This window comes from Carassius auratus, unplaced genomic scaffold (genome assembly GCF_003368295.1).
Source record: "Carassius auratus strain Wakin unplaced genomic scaffold, ASM336829v1 scaf_tig00043433, whole genome shotgun sequence".
Taxonomy (NCBI): Eukaryota; Metazoa; Chordata; class Actinopteri; order Cypriniformes; family Cyprinidae; genus Carassius; species Carassius auratus.
The window spans coordinates 1-15,316 of NW_020526776.1; the positions used below are offsets into that span (position 1 = coordinate 1).

The following is a 15,316-nucleotide window of genomic DNA, read 5'->3' on the forward strand; positions in this document are numbered from 1 at the left end:
TCAGCCTGGCTTTCCTCATACTTCTGTTTCCACTCTGCTAGGACCTGAAGAAGAAATGTAGTCATTATTAATGAGTCAAGTCCATGGTTCACGGGCTAGATCTGAAGATTATTCACACCCTTCTCACCTTGTCAAAGTTTCTCTGCTTCTTGTCAAGGTTGGCAGCCAATGCATTTGCCCTCTCCCCATCAATCATGAGGTCCTCTACTTCACTCTGCAGTCTCTGTTTGGTCTTTTCCAGAGAGGCACACTTGGAGTTCACTGCCTCAATGGATTCTTCAGCATCCTGCAGACGCTGTGCCAGCTTTTTCCTGAAGAAAGTGGTGTTAGATGATGAAACCTTACTAATATTTGTGAAATTAAATGTAGGGTACTGAAGACTTTTTTCTTTGCTGTATTTACTTGGATTCCTCAAGCTCTTCAGTGCGTTGAATGGCATCCGTCTCATATTTGGCTCTCCACTGGCCACCTCACTGTTGGCTTTAGACATTCCACGCTGGAGTTCAGTTTTTGGCCTCCTGCTCCTCCTCGTACTGCTCTCTGAGCAAATCACAGTCATGGCGTGCAGACTGAACCGCGTGGGCCAGAGCATTCTTGGCCTATAGGTGGCCATTTTTGGGATTTTAAACACTCCACCATCTACACAATGGATTGGATAATATATATATATATATATAATATATATTATATATATATATATATATATATATATATATATATATAAACAAAATGATTTGATTATCAAAACAAAATAATATTTGCAACCCTACCTTGACTTCTTCCTCAACATGTCTTTTGAGATCTTCAATTGCTGAGTTAAAAGCCTGTTTTCCTCTAGTTAACCTGTGAAACAGAGCTTCTTTCTCTTCCATGCTGACGGCTAAATTCACCTTAGAAACAGGTTACAGATATTAGCATGAAATAGAATAACAGAATCTTTGTTTTAAGATTTTTTTACATGTGTAGCTTACTCCTTTACCATTTTCAGTCTGAAGTCTTGCTCGTTGTGCATTCATGTCGTTCAGCTGGCGACTATTTTCATCACTTTTGGCCTTGATTTCACTTAGCTGGTCTTCAAGAGTGCGGCACATCTTCTCTAAATTACCCTAAAGAGATTAGAGATTATATGAATATGTTTGTAAAGAAGATTTTGTACTTCTTAATGATCATCTAGTGACATTTACCTTTGCTTTAGCCACAGCCTCCATGTTGCTTGACAAATCATCAATCTCCATCTTGTATTCACTCTTCTCCTTCTCCAGCTTCTGCTTGACCCGCTGGAGGTTGTCGATCTGTTCTCCGAGTTCAGCCACACTGTCTGCCTGTTTCTTTCGGAGAGCTGCAGCTGTAGCTTCATGCTGCAAGGTGGACTCTTCCAGATCACGACGCATCTTCTGGAATTCGGCTTCACGCTTCTTGTTCATCTCAATCTGAGCAGCAGTGGCACCACCAGCTTCCTCAAGCCTCTCGCTGATCTCTTCAAGTTCCCTGGAAAGATCAGCTCTCTGCTTCTCTACTTTGGCACGAGCAGATCGCTCTGCCTCAATTTCTTCTTCCAGCTCCTCGATACGGGCCTACATAGATTTAAAAAAAAATCATCTTTATTGATATTTGTAATATGGATTTTTCCAGATATGTGTCTGCTTCACCATTTCACATCAGAAAGATAAGAGTTAGGGTTACCTGAAGTTCTTTGATCTTCTTCTGAAGCTGTGCTCCCAAAGACTGTTCATCCTCAATCTTGCTGAGAAACTGACTTATCTCAAAATCCTTCCTGTTTTTAAAGTGTTGTTTTGTTAAATGTCCCAAATACTAATTTTGTGTAATTGTGTAAAGTTCAAAATCCGATGGCCACTCACTTTTTGATCTTCTCATCTGATTGCTGTTTTTCATTCTCCAGGTCCATTATGGACTCTTGGGCCAGTTTCAGATCACCCTCAAGCTTCCTCTTGACTCTCTCAAGGTCCATACGAAGTTTCTTCTCTTGCTCCAATGAGCCCTCAAGCTATTGTTACAGAAACTGGAACATTACAATCTGGTATAGAGCAATAAATTTGATTTCTTATTGATTCACGGCCTTATTCTTATGTCAAACATCTTACATCGTCCACTTGCTGCTCAAGCTTTGTCTTAGCTTTAGTCAGAGTGTTGACTTTGTCTTCCTCTGCCTGAAGGTCATCAAGAGTCTGCTGGTGTGCCTCTTGGAGGGCTTTCTTCTCTTTGGTCAGCTTGGCGATGCTCTCGTCTTGAGAGGCCATCTCCTCTGTCAGGTTTTTCACCTAAATGGAAACATTGATTACTGGTTTCATTACCAAGAGCCTGAATCACAATCTGCAGTGTATATGAAGAGTTTGGTTCCAAAATGCTATAAATCCATTTTGATTAATTTGAGTAAAAATGTGTTTTGTTTACCAAGAAAGTGGCAAGATGAAAACCACTATTTTCTGTTTCAAACTTTCATAAAGCATCTTTAGTTGATAATAACATTACAAATTTAAATCCAGATTTTGATTTTTAAATATTTATTATATATATGTATTTTTGTGTGTGTTTTAAAATGCAACAAATCCTTTGAATCAATATGTAAGTTATTCACTCAACATTTTAAGCTGATCCACATATAACAGCCTCTGAATTTGATCAATACTAATCTTATACACAGGCACTGGACTAAAAATAGATTCATCAATCATCACTCCCAAATTGAATTCAACAGGTCATCTTGTTTGCTATAAATTAATTACAACAATAAAATAAAATTTCTTCATGAACAAGAATATGAACAGCAATATCACATTAGACCACAGAAATTCCAAAATAACATTTCCCTTACATTCAGCTAAAAAAGTGAATTCATCTTTGCCACGTAACATTCATTTAGGTGACTATTGCTATAAGCTGTATTAACAAAAACATAAATTGCATTAATAGAAAAAGACGTACACTGACAAGCAACGCAATAGTGCATTCATAATCGAATGAGATTCCTCTAATGAACTAGATATTGTGTAGATTGTCTGTGATCTACAGGTCTGTGTAAATGCCACTCCATCTGACAAGATGTGTATGACAATCACATGTGATTTACAGTGCAGCCCTTGTTTGTTGATCACAAAGTAGATGAAGAAAACTAGGATGCCAGGCAGTATTCAGAGCACCGCTATTACTGTCTAGAGTGCATGGAATGGTCCCCAATCTCTGAAGAGACTGGGGATGGTAGCATTTTGGAAAAAAAGGGAGAAAACGTGACCTAAGAACTAATTTATGACCTAATAACTACATTTTGCATAATATAAAAAATAATTTTTTCAACACCGACCGATTTTGGTTGAAACTTTTTTTTTTAAATTGCGTTTATTGGGTTTTGGAACCAATATCTTCATATATGCTGTGTGTTTGTGTGTGTGTGTGTGTGTGTATATATAAATAAATACTGACTTTATTCTCTGTTGCATGTTTCTCCTTCTCCACTTTTGCCAAGGTGAGCTCCAGGTCATCTATGTCTTTTTTCAGCTCGGAGCATTCGTCCTCCAGTTTTCTCTTCTTGGCAGTCAGTTCAGCATTGATTTCCTCCTCATCCTCCAGTCTCTCGGTTGTCTCTTTGAGTTTGCCCTCGAGCTGGATCTTGCTTTTGATGAGCCCTTCACATCTCTCCTCAGCATCAGAGAGGTTTTCAGATTCCTGTTCGTTGACATGGATATAGTTAGATATAGGGATATAGGGATGCACAATATATCACTACCATATCGGTATTGGCTGATAAATTGTAATCTTTCTCTTATTGCTATTGAACCGATAAGAGAATTTGACCAATATCTTAGAGCCAATAAATAATGCATTATTTCCTGCAAAGACAGATGTGCACTGTTCACCATGGTTTTTAATTGCTTGAAATATTATATGATTCACTTAGAAAAGGAAAATACAGTGAATTGCAACATGTGCAGGGCAAGTCTATCATATTATAATGAGATCATAAAATAAGGTAACAGAATATTTTTTCATTTAGTGTATTGTTAAGGGAAGAGCACATTCACAATGGATCCACACATGAATAGCACAGTTAAGTTCGCTTGTGAATTTACAGTCTTTTGTGCAATTGTACATTGTAATATTGTGTTTATTTTATGCATATAAATCAGATTTTTCTCTTATAGGATGGGTGTGGTTAAGCTATATAGAGGGTTAATAAAGCACTTCAGTTTGCTGGTGATCATCTTTAGCTCAGCGCACTCAGTTCAAACAGCAGTTTACAACATTAATAACTATGAATGAGATATATATATATGTTTCCATGTTTGATGTTTCCATGTATCCATGTTTGATATATATGATCTCCTTGGTTTCCATGTTTCAGCGCTTTGTTGCAGGAAGAGCCGAGAGTGCATCCGCAACAGAAGTTACACATTCTGATTAGCACATAAATTAGTTAGAGTTCACGTGTGCAGTTGCATCTTTTTGTACATATATAAGTTGTAATATATTTATGTTGCATAAATATCTTAATATATGATGCATTTCCTTGAGTTAAATAAGCTAGCAGCATCTCAGTTTACCGTTTTTCATTCAGCTCTCAAGCTTGGCACACAATAATTGGGAATGTCATAAACAAAATATTATAAAGAGAATATTACCGTAATAAAAAAAATTAGTAAATTACTTGGGTTTATTGGCCGTGTTTCAGCACATTGTTACAGGAAGAGCCAAGAGCGTGTCCACAACACATCTGACTATTCGGGTTGTAGCACGGGTGCATTGCAATATTGTATATAGGCTACTTCTGTTTTAAACCATGAATAGCCTATTTTTTTTTTTTTTTCTCACAGGCTGTGAGTCACAGCATGCCAATTATGCGGTGATGCGCTATGAAATTTTTCAGAATCAAATTAATTCTAATATTTATTTAATAATAAAAGTAATCTTTTAGACTTTTTGGTAATGAAGTTCTCAAAAATTCTGTAAAATGTGGATGTAGATTTATTGGCCAACACATCTGTTATCGCCTTTCATATTTAAAGAATAATCGGTATTGGCCAACATATTCATATTGGTGCACCCCTACTTATGTTCAAAGCTGTACGATCCATACTAGGATAAATAAGGGCTGAAATACTCACAGAAGTTACTTGCATTAGAAGATCGTTTTTCTCCTGAACAAGTGACACCATTTTCTCCTCAAGCTCCTTCTTTTTAGCTAATGCCTTTGTTAAATCTTCTTTCATTTTATCAAAGTTCTCCTTCATTGATGCCATTTCTTTTTCACTCTCTGCAGTCTTCAGAAGAGGCTTGATCTTGAAGTACACCTTCATCCATGGCCAATGTTTAACATTCATAAATGAGCGGATGTTGTATTGGATGGAATAAATTGCCTCCCTGTGTAAATTGTAGTCAGTAAATCAGCTTTTATCACACTGTGCTATTAAACAGTTGTGTTGCAAACATTATTGTAATTTGTACCTCCTCTCCATCATTTTGACAAACTCCTTCCTCATGACATATCCTCGGGCCAAAGCCTGAGTCATGGTAACCAGACTTGATAGTTTTTCATCTCTCATCTCCTCAAGAGTACCCAACAGACCAGCTTTAAAGAACACCTACAAGAACATTTGTAATATATTACTGGTATAGTGTTGAAGTATAGAATTGCATTAGAATGACATTTGAGAGAATTCTGTCCTTTCTTTTTTTGATGAAATAGTTTGAGGAGGCCTGACAGTGTCCGGTACACAAAGTGGGATCCATATAGAAATGCTTTGTGTAATCTGGTGTGGAATAACTTGACTGACACAAAGTCTAGATTGAACGCCTGTTAAAAAGCGTCAGGCCTTCCTTCCACATACTGCTGCAGGACAATTGGAAGGACTGAATTCTCTACAATGTCATTGTGTTGTAGCAGAGTAAAAAATGGGTAGGAAAGCGTCTAAATAGTTTTGTCCACATGGTGTTTTTGCTGAACAGCTCACCTTGGTGTGTCCAAATTTGTATTGGGTGTGGTCAACATCAATAGAGCCCAAGAGTTTCTCTGTAGCCTTTTTGTTGTCAATGAAATGTCCCTCAGGGATGACGCTTGCATTTAATACTTTGTATCTAGGGGACATTTAGGGGAAAGTATTATTCTTGTGAAATATGTAAGGAAGTTAAGATTAGGTGATACATCAACTCTAAGTAAGAAGTTGCAAAAAGATGTCTGTACCTCTGCTTGAAGTCACCGTAGTGGATTCTGCTGGGGAAACCCTTCGTGCAGATTCTGATGCCCTCCAGCACACCATTACACCTGAGCTGGTGGATAACCAGGAAGTTCTCCATCAGACCTGAAATGCAAATGTTCTTAAGGTTCCAGACATTTCTTTTTTTTTTTCAAAAATGTGATGTACTTGATCCTTCAAGTATCAAGATTACCTGGAGTCTTGGATTCATTAGGAATCAAGCAGCGCACAAAGTGAGGGTGAGTGCTCCTCAGGTTAGTCATCAGCTTACCCAAGTTCTCCTGTGGAAATATTTGTGATTAATCTAATCTGTAATGTTGAAAAATTCACAAACTTCAATAAGAGAGAGAATCTGTTTACCCTAAAAACTGCAGACACCGTCTGGAAGGAACCACCCTTCTTCTTGCCTCCTTTCTTTCCAGCTGTATCTGATGTACATCAATGACATAATTTTTTTTTTTTTTTTTGTGTTGCTGTCTATTGTTGAATCTAACTGTTCTCCTGAATAGATATACTTCATAATGTGAAACTACAAAATCTGTGGTCACAAGTTTGTTGTGCTCTGATGATCTCATTCTTGTTTTCTTTTTTGTGTAAGCAGGTACATAATTAAAACACAAAGGAATTGAGGAAATGCAGATGTTTGTACCTTCTGGCACAGCGACATACAGCAAGGCCAGCACTTTGAGTGCTGACTTCTGGTAAAGTTGCACGACAGAGTCGTTCAGTGGATCCTTGTTCTTTTCCAGCCAGCCACTAATGTTGTAGTCCACAGTGCCGGCGTAGTGCACCAGAGAGAAGTGGGCCTCTGCCTTCCCTTTGGCAGGCTTGGGCTTCTGGAAAGCTGCACATTTGCCCAAATGCTGGTCATGCAGCTTGTTTTTGAAGCTTGTGTCTGTAGCCTTTGGGAACATGCACTCCTCTTCGAGGATGGAGAAGATTCCCATTGGCTGTTGAAGAAATATTCACACTCAAGTACAGGCACAGTGAGAATAGTTATTTTTATTTAATGAATATCCTCTTACCTTCTCAATGAGCTCAATGCATGCAGCCAAGTCCATACCAAAGTCAATGAACGCCCATTCAATGCCTTCTTTCTTGTACTCCTCTTGCTCCAGAACAAACATGGTGTGGTTGAAGAACTGTTGCAGTTTCTCATTTGTGAAGTTGATGCAAAGCTGCTCCAAGCTGTTATACTGATAATTCAACAGATGCAGTTATTGCAACTGACTGTTGTCTTTTATGTCTTGATTCTTTTAGAGACATTAATGACTGACACTCACATCAAAGATCTCAAATCCAGCGATGTCCAGCACACCGATGTAGTACTCTCTAGGATTCGTCGTGTTCAACATCTCATTGATACGGACGACCATCCACAAGAACATTTTCTCATAGACAGACTTGCAGAGTGCAGAGACTGCATTGTTCACCTGAGAAATTCAAAGGTCAGTGTCGATTATATTAGTACCCTTACTTCTCACGATGACTATGTCTGAGACATTTCTCACTGTATCCACAAGTTAAATGTGTCGATGAAGTCTTCACCTGTGGTACTGTCTGGCCTTTGGTCACCATCTCATTCCCGACCTTCACTCTGGGGTAACACAGAGCTTTCAGCATGTCAGCGGAGTTGATGCCCATGAGGTAGGCGATTTTATCAGCCGCTAAGGAAGCAGATTTCTATGCATTATTGTTGCTAATTAAGTGAATGTTTATATGTTCAGTTGTGCTATAATTTGATCTTACCCTCATTGCCGTCAGGTTCGGCCTGCTCCTCTCTCTGCTTCTGTTTGAACTTCATGGCCCCATGATGCATCACAGCACCTGTCAGCTTGTAGATGCTTATCTTCTCATCAGCAGTGAAGCCAAGAATGTCAATGGCAGTCTGTTTTTACAAAGACCAAATAAATCATATTGTTTATTGGTGTATTTTATACTGTCATGCAGTATTCAGTTCAAGCTGGTGTTTTTCTGATGTTTGCTCAGAAATTTTGCATAAAATCTAAAAATACTACTAATAATAATATTATTTCAGCTGTCCACATACATCTGTGGCAATGAACTCCTCCACATCATCGATGCTCTTGACAGTGATTTCACCCTGGCTGATCATTGGATAGTCGTAAGGGTTGGTGGTGATGAGCAGGGCCTCTGTAAAGAATTGAAGTGCAGTATGTTGCCAGTGCTCTCAAACATAGAAATAAGTGGAAACACAATCCTGTAGATTTCTCACCGAGCAGCTCTGGCTTGTGTCCAGTCATGAGCTGGTAGAAGATGTGATAACTCCTTTCAGCCGACAGCTGGAATGTTACCCTTGACTTTTCTAGCAGATCTTTCCAAGAAAAAAATGGGGAAAAAATACGTTGTGTTCAATTGATTAACCCACATCTTGTACTCCAAATAAAATGTTTGGCTGAAAGCTGTGTTGACTTACAAGTTTCAATATCTGCTTTTGCCAGTTTACCAGTGCCCGAAAAGTGAATCCTGATAAATTTACCCTAGATTGAAATCGTTGATAAAAGCTCAGCTGTTGATGATTGAAAATGTATGATGTTATAAATGATGATTCATAGGTGCAACTTACAAAACGAGAGGAGTTGTCATTCCTTATAGTCTTGGCGTTACCATAAGCCTCCAGCAGAGGGTTGGCTGCAATGATCTGGTCCTCCAGAGATCCCTAGATGTAATTGTAGCACAGTGGAGAGTCAGGAGGTGAATCAAAAACACGTCATGTCATGCATAACATTGTCTAGAACAGATATTCACTAACCTGCATTTTTCCAGGGCCAGAGTCTGTCTTCTTTGGACCAGCCATCGCAACAGTTGCAAAGTACTGAATGACACGTTTTGTGTTCACAGTCTTTCCTGCACCAGATTCTCCACTGGAGATTTATATGAGATCATCATTTAGTCCTAGATCTTTTACTGATTTACAATTAAAAATTGAAAAGCTTCAGGTTGTGTCAGCAGAAGAATATTTACTCACGTAATCAGGACAGACTGGTTCTCACGATCTGAAATTAAACCATAAAATATTACCGTTTTTATAAGTCGCTTTGGTACATTTCTCGAATCATTCTTGAGATTTGCAAAACAGTAAGTGCATTTCTCAAAACAACTCGTACAAAGAGAAAAACACCATGGATTACCTGCAAAAGCCAATCTCTTGCTCAAAATCCTTAGTTCGTCTCTCAGAAATAAATATCTGTGTCAATGAACATGTTAGTGCCATCAGAAGTCCTTGTGTCATAGTTTACGGATGAGACAGTCAGATTGCTTAGTCATGTTGTCAATATAACAGTGTACTCTGGAGGGATGTTCTGATGTAAACTATGGCAACATTTTGGCTGACAGTTACTGTATTGAACAGTATGCCATATGCTTCTGTATGCCATATAATCATTACAAAAGTACACATTTACACATGACTGTATGTGGGATATTGACTGAAAGAGACTGGATTGAATTCCCAGTAACACTTTTACTAGTGGTCTGACCAAAAAATAATAATAATAATGAAAAAATATTTTACAGTGCCATTATGATATAGAAAAGGAAAAAGAAATATGGGCACAAAGATGAAAATAAGTCAATTTTCAGAATTTGTAACTCTGTTGTCCTCTGTCTATACAGTATAAGCTTTCCAACTGAAGAGAGATGAACCTTTGAGCTATTTCAGACAAATGGTTTATCGTTGGTTTATCATCTACATTCTCTTCATTAGTCAAGATTCATATGCACAATTCATGCCAAATTGACAAAGAGTCTAATAATAATGTGTAAAAAAATAAATAAAAAGTGTGCTTGGCAGTTTATGACAACTAGATGAACCATTTTGCATTTAATGGCTTATACGATGAACTAAAGACTAGATGTTTTGAGGGGTAAGACTTTTGCACAGAAAACTATATAATACTTTTTGAGCAACATGACATTAGCAACTGATAATGTAGGAAACCGCAGATAAATGTGTGTAATCAATTGCATGAATGTACAAAAGCAATCGCAACTTGTTCAAACGTACAAGAAACTGGTTTTATGATGTGTATAAATGACTAGATGATGTGGAGTTTGTACAAGTAGTTTTGAGAATTTCATTTCTGATTTGAGAAATGCGCCAAAGTGACTGAGAAAAACTGTAAAAGGATATATAAAATAGGTAGCACTCTGTAGTAACTTGAAGCTATAAAGTGTTTGTGAAGGAAGCCCCCCCCCCTCTTTTTTTATTTTTTTATGTTTACGTTTACATTTTTAGATTAATAGGCTATATCCTAAAGTTAAGATTTCAATTATTTATTCATATAAGTACATATAGAAGATACAAGATACATATTATTGTTTATGGAGCATTGAGTTAATTTAGCTTTCTATAAACTCATCAAAACAGCAATTTATAGACAATAAATAATACACTAATAATTCACATTAGTTATTATAAAGTGTATTTTTTTCATTGTATTTTTAACTGTCATTTGTTGAGACTGCTGCAATCCACTCACCAGTGAGCATGAACTGGTAGGCGTTGTCAGAGATGGAGAAGATGTGAGGTGGGGCTTCAATCCTCTTTTTGCCTCTGTATCCAGCCACAACAACTGCGTCGTACACTGGGAGCCATTTGTATGGATTGACAGTGGCACAGAACAAGCCTGAGTAGGTCTGAAATGGAGATCGTCCAGTTTTACAATGTTGTTGCCCTATTCCAGGAATAAATTATGATTAACTTACATAGATCATCCATGCTGCATAACGCTCTTTGAGGTTAAACAGCACAGAAGGCTCATTGAGGTGGGTCATCATGGCCATGTCCTCCATTTTGTCAAACTTGGGAGGATTCATTGGGAAGATTTCATCTTCTTTTACTGTGACAGTCTGTAATGAACATTGTTTAGACTTTTTGTACACACATTTCTACACTATTAAAGTGATAAACTTTAACCTCTGAACACTCAAGCACAGTCACATGAAATAGTTTTTGTTTGTTAAATCTATGATACTTACTTTCCCACAGTGAGTTTTGACAGTAGCTTTGCCACCCTCTATACTAATAAGAGTACTTTTCAAGTACATCTCTGCAGCATCTGTCACGAAGAATGCTGTTTTGGCATCGAAGGGGATGGTCTGAGCCTCGAGTCGCTCTCTTTCTGGCTTCCGGAGGTAAATGGCCGCCGGGCCGAAACACTCCATTTCACCATCTCCCATGACTGTACTTCACTGTAGAGTACAACTGACATCACCATGATGATAAACTTCATTAGATTCACTTTTTGATTGTCATTGTCTAACTTTTAACTCTAACTCTCCTAATACATTTCAATCAGTGAAACATCCAAACATATAATATTGTCACCATCAGTTGGGAAGTTCTTTACCTTGAGTATTATGCGCAGATAGAAATCGAAGCCGTCCAGTTATGGATTCTGAAAAATACAATTTATAGATGACTATATACTAAATACTGATAGATAGATAGATAGATAGATAGATAGATAGATAGATAGATAGATAGATAGATAGATAGATAGATAGATAGATAGATAGATAGTGACTCACCAGTTTTGATGGGCAACTGTGCTGCAATCAGAGGTTGTCATTTATATAGTATCTTTACTGAAGACTCAGCTGAACTGTCCAGCTGGATTTGGTAATGTTATTCTACATGGTTTATGATGATGCATCTCAGTCCTGATGGAAAATAGCAACATGTTGTCATTTAATTGTTTTGTTGGTTTGCTGGAGCATGTGATATTTTACTTATTCTCGTGTTTTAGATCAAATCAACAGCCTTTCTATACTTAAATTCATGGTGTTTATATGTTTACATTTTAAAGAAATAACATATTAATCATAGACATTTGGATAATACACTTATATGGTATATAAGTTTAACAGTTAAGGTTTTTCTTATGTTGTGTATCTTCTTTTTAATGTAGTCTTTCTTGCTGAGTGCTTGTTTACAATGTTTAATTTTAATTTTTTTATTAATGTCACTGAGCTCTTATTTCAATGTTGTATCTTATTTCAATCTTGGCAAAGAGGAGGAACTTGGTTCAGATGTGAAGAAGCAGTCAGCTGTCACCACTATATGCTTTTAGAGGTGAAAGCAAGACTAACCTATGACTAAAAGTTTTTACTTTTGATTAAAGGTAATATACAACCTATGTTTCGGGCAACTATCATATTAATAAATATTTGTTTTTGGATATTTAGCATCCATATTATTTCCTCTTTAATTACCAAAGATGGACTGTGACAGTCCTTGCAAATGAAAAAAAATTATATATACATATATCTGGCAGACGTCTTTGGGCAATTAAACCTGTGATCACTGCACATACGAATCTTATTTCATGGCCATAAATGACTCTCAAAGTTATAAACAGCATGTTCATATATGGACAAATCATAAATATAACACAGTGAGCTCATGATTATATTATTAAGTTTAGGTTACACATCCAGGCCACATTGAAGACTTATTTGACCTATCATGACATTACTGTAAGATTTCTCAGTAAGTACTCTGTTTTTTTTTTGTTTTTTTTTTGTTTTTTTTGTTTTTTTTTCAATTTACTGTACTTTTGAAATAAATAAATAGATAAAAAGTAATAAACTGTTGACTTGCTCTAGATTTAGCTGATTTATATGTTACAGTTTTTCTCAGTCACTTTGGCGCATTTCTCAAATCAGAAATGAAATTCTCAAAACTACTTGTACAAACTCCACATCATCTAGTCATTTATACACATCATAAAACCAGTTTCTTGTACGTTTGAACAAGTTGCGATTGCTTTTGTACATTCATGCAATTGATTACACACATTTATCTGCGGTTTCCTACATTATCAGTTGCTAATGTCATGTTGCTCAAAATGTATTATATAGTTTTCTGTGCAAAAGTCTTACCCCTCAAAACATCTAGTCTTTCACGAGTTCACCCTTACATCTAATCTGAAGGCAAATAGTAGGCATATTTTGGCGTGCTGTCCTGGGGGAGGGGTCCGGGCCCGGAGCATAGCCCGAACCCAAATAACTCCCCCTATCCCAATTTGGGATAAATAGATTAGAAGTGAGGAGTTGGGGTGGAGGAGGGTTGCCGAAAAACTGTCGTGGGACAGGAGGTAGGAAGACTGGATATATATACACGTGCGTGCTATAAGATGATTAGCTAAACGAGATGCACCTGTACCAAATTGGATGATTATCTGATCGTGCTTCTCCCGAACTTTGTTAATAAAACCACATTTCACGAGTTCACCCTTACATCTAATCTGAAGGCAAATAGTAGGCATATTTTGGCGTGCTGTCCTGGGGGAGGGGTCCGGGCCCGGAGCATAGCCCGAACCCAAATAACTCCCCAAAAGAAGCTTAAAGCCATAGGACAGCAGCCAGAGAGATAAAATTTAGTTGCCCCCCAAAATATGCGTGTTGGGAAGAAAATGCAGAGCGACCTGGAGAGCCCGTGCAGTGTTCGACGAGAGCTGCGGCTCGCAACGTCTTACCAGCGAGCCCTCCATGCCGCTTATGGGAGGAGCACGATGCCGGATATCAAGAAATGAGGGACTCTTGCTGCCTCCGAAGGGAGCTGCGGCTCTGCTGCACCGGAAGGGAGAGTCCCTCTTGCGGCTGAGTACGAGGCGCGGTTTGTTGCATCTGATGGAGGGCTCTCACTGCGACTGAAGGGAGCCAGCGACTGTATCCCATCGGGAGGGAGATCCCTGGCCGCCATAGAGTATGCAACATAACTCGGACGGGGGGTTCACACTGCGACCGAAGGGAGCCGTGGGTCTGCTGCACCAGAAGGGAGAGCCCCGTCAGATGCTAAATAGGCAATGAGATTCGAGCCGCGGTTTGGCGCGTCGGATGAAGGGCTCCTAATGCAACCGAAGGGAGCCAGCGGCTGTACCCCATCGGGAGGGAGATCCCTAGCCATCGTGGAGCATGCAACATAACTCAGATGGGGGGTTCACACTGCGACCGAAGGGAGCTGTGGGTCTGCTGCACCGGAAGAGGAGCCCTAGTCCGATGCTGAGAAGGCAAAGAGACGCGACTGTTGGAGGGACTCCCGCTGCATCCGAAGGGAGCTGCGGCTCTGCTGCACCGGAAGGGGGAGTCCCCCATTGCGGGTTTATGGAGGCACGGTTTTTTGCCTCTGAGGGTTCTCCCAGCCTCCGTAGGGGGTTCGCAACTCTGCAGCAGGAGTGCTGCCCCGGAGGGGAGAGCCCTGATTGACGCTAACTAGAATACGACTGTTGGAGGGACTTTTGCTGCGTCCGAAGGGAGCTGCGGCTCTGCTGCACCGGAAAGGCGAGTCCCCCTTGCGAAGCGAGGCATGGCTTGATGCGTCTGATGGAGGGCTCTCACTGCGACCGAAGGGAGCCAGCAGCTCTATTCCCCCGGGAGGGAGAACCCTATCCGCCCTTGAGCATGCAACATAACTCAGACGGGGGGTTCACCCTGCGACCGAAGGGAGCCGTGGGTCTGCTGCACCGGAAGGGAGAGCCCCATCAGATGCAGAATAGGCAAGAAGATTCGAGGAACGGTTTGATGCATCGGATGGAGGGCTCCTGCTGCGACCGAAGGGAGCCAGCGGCTGTGTTCCCCCGGGAGGGAGATCCCGGTCCGCCCTTGAGCATGCAACATAACTCAGACGGGGGGTTCACCCTGCGACCGAAGGGAGCCGTGGGTCTGCTGCACCGGTAGGGGAGCCCCGTCCGATACGGAGTAGGCAAGAAAACGCGACTGATGGAGGGACTCTCGCTGCGACCGAAGGGAGCTGCGGCTCTGCTGCACCGGAAGGGAGAGTCCCCCTTGCGACTGTATAAGCGGCTTAATTTGATGCATCGGATGGAGGGCTGTCACAACGACCGAAGGGGGCCTGTGGCTCTGCTGCACCGGGAGGGATACCCCCATCTGCCGCTGAGCGCGCAGCGCAGCTCAATGACAGATGAAAGGCTCACACTGCGACCGAAGGGAGCCACTGCCCAGCTGCACCGGAAGGGAGAGCCCTGTCCGATGCTGAAATAGGCAAGGAGATTGTAACGATGGCTGGAGGGCCCTTACTTTGGCCGAAGAAACGATAACTGAGAGGCTTCTATTATTCAAGTACA

The 15,316-nt window shown here is 39.9% G+C and overlaps 1 pseudogene; it reads right to left on the reverse strand.

Moving 5' to 3' along the window:
- Positions 1-5: 5 nt before the first annotated feature.
- On the reverse strand, positions 6-11,599 carry LOC113086579 (myosin heavy chain, fast skeletal muscle-like; annotated as a pseudogene).
- Between the last annotated feature and the right edge of the window lie 3,717 nt (positions 11,600-15,316).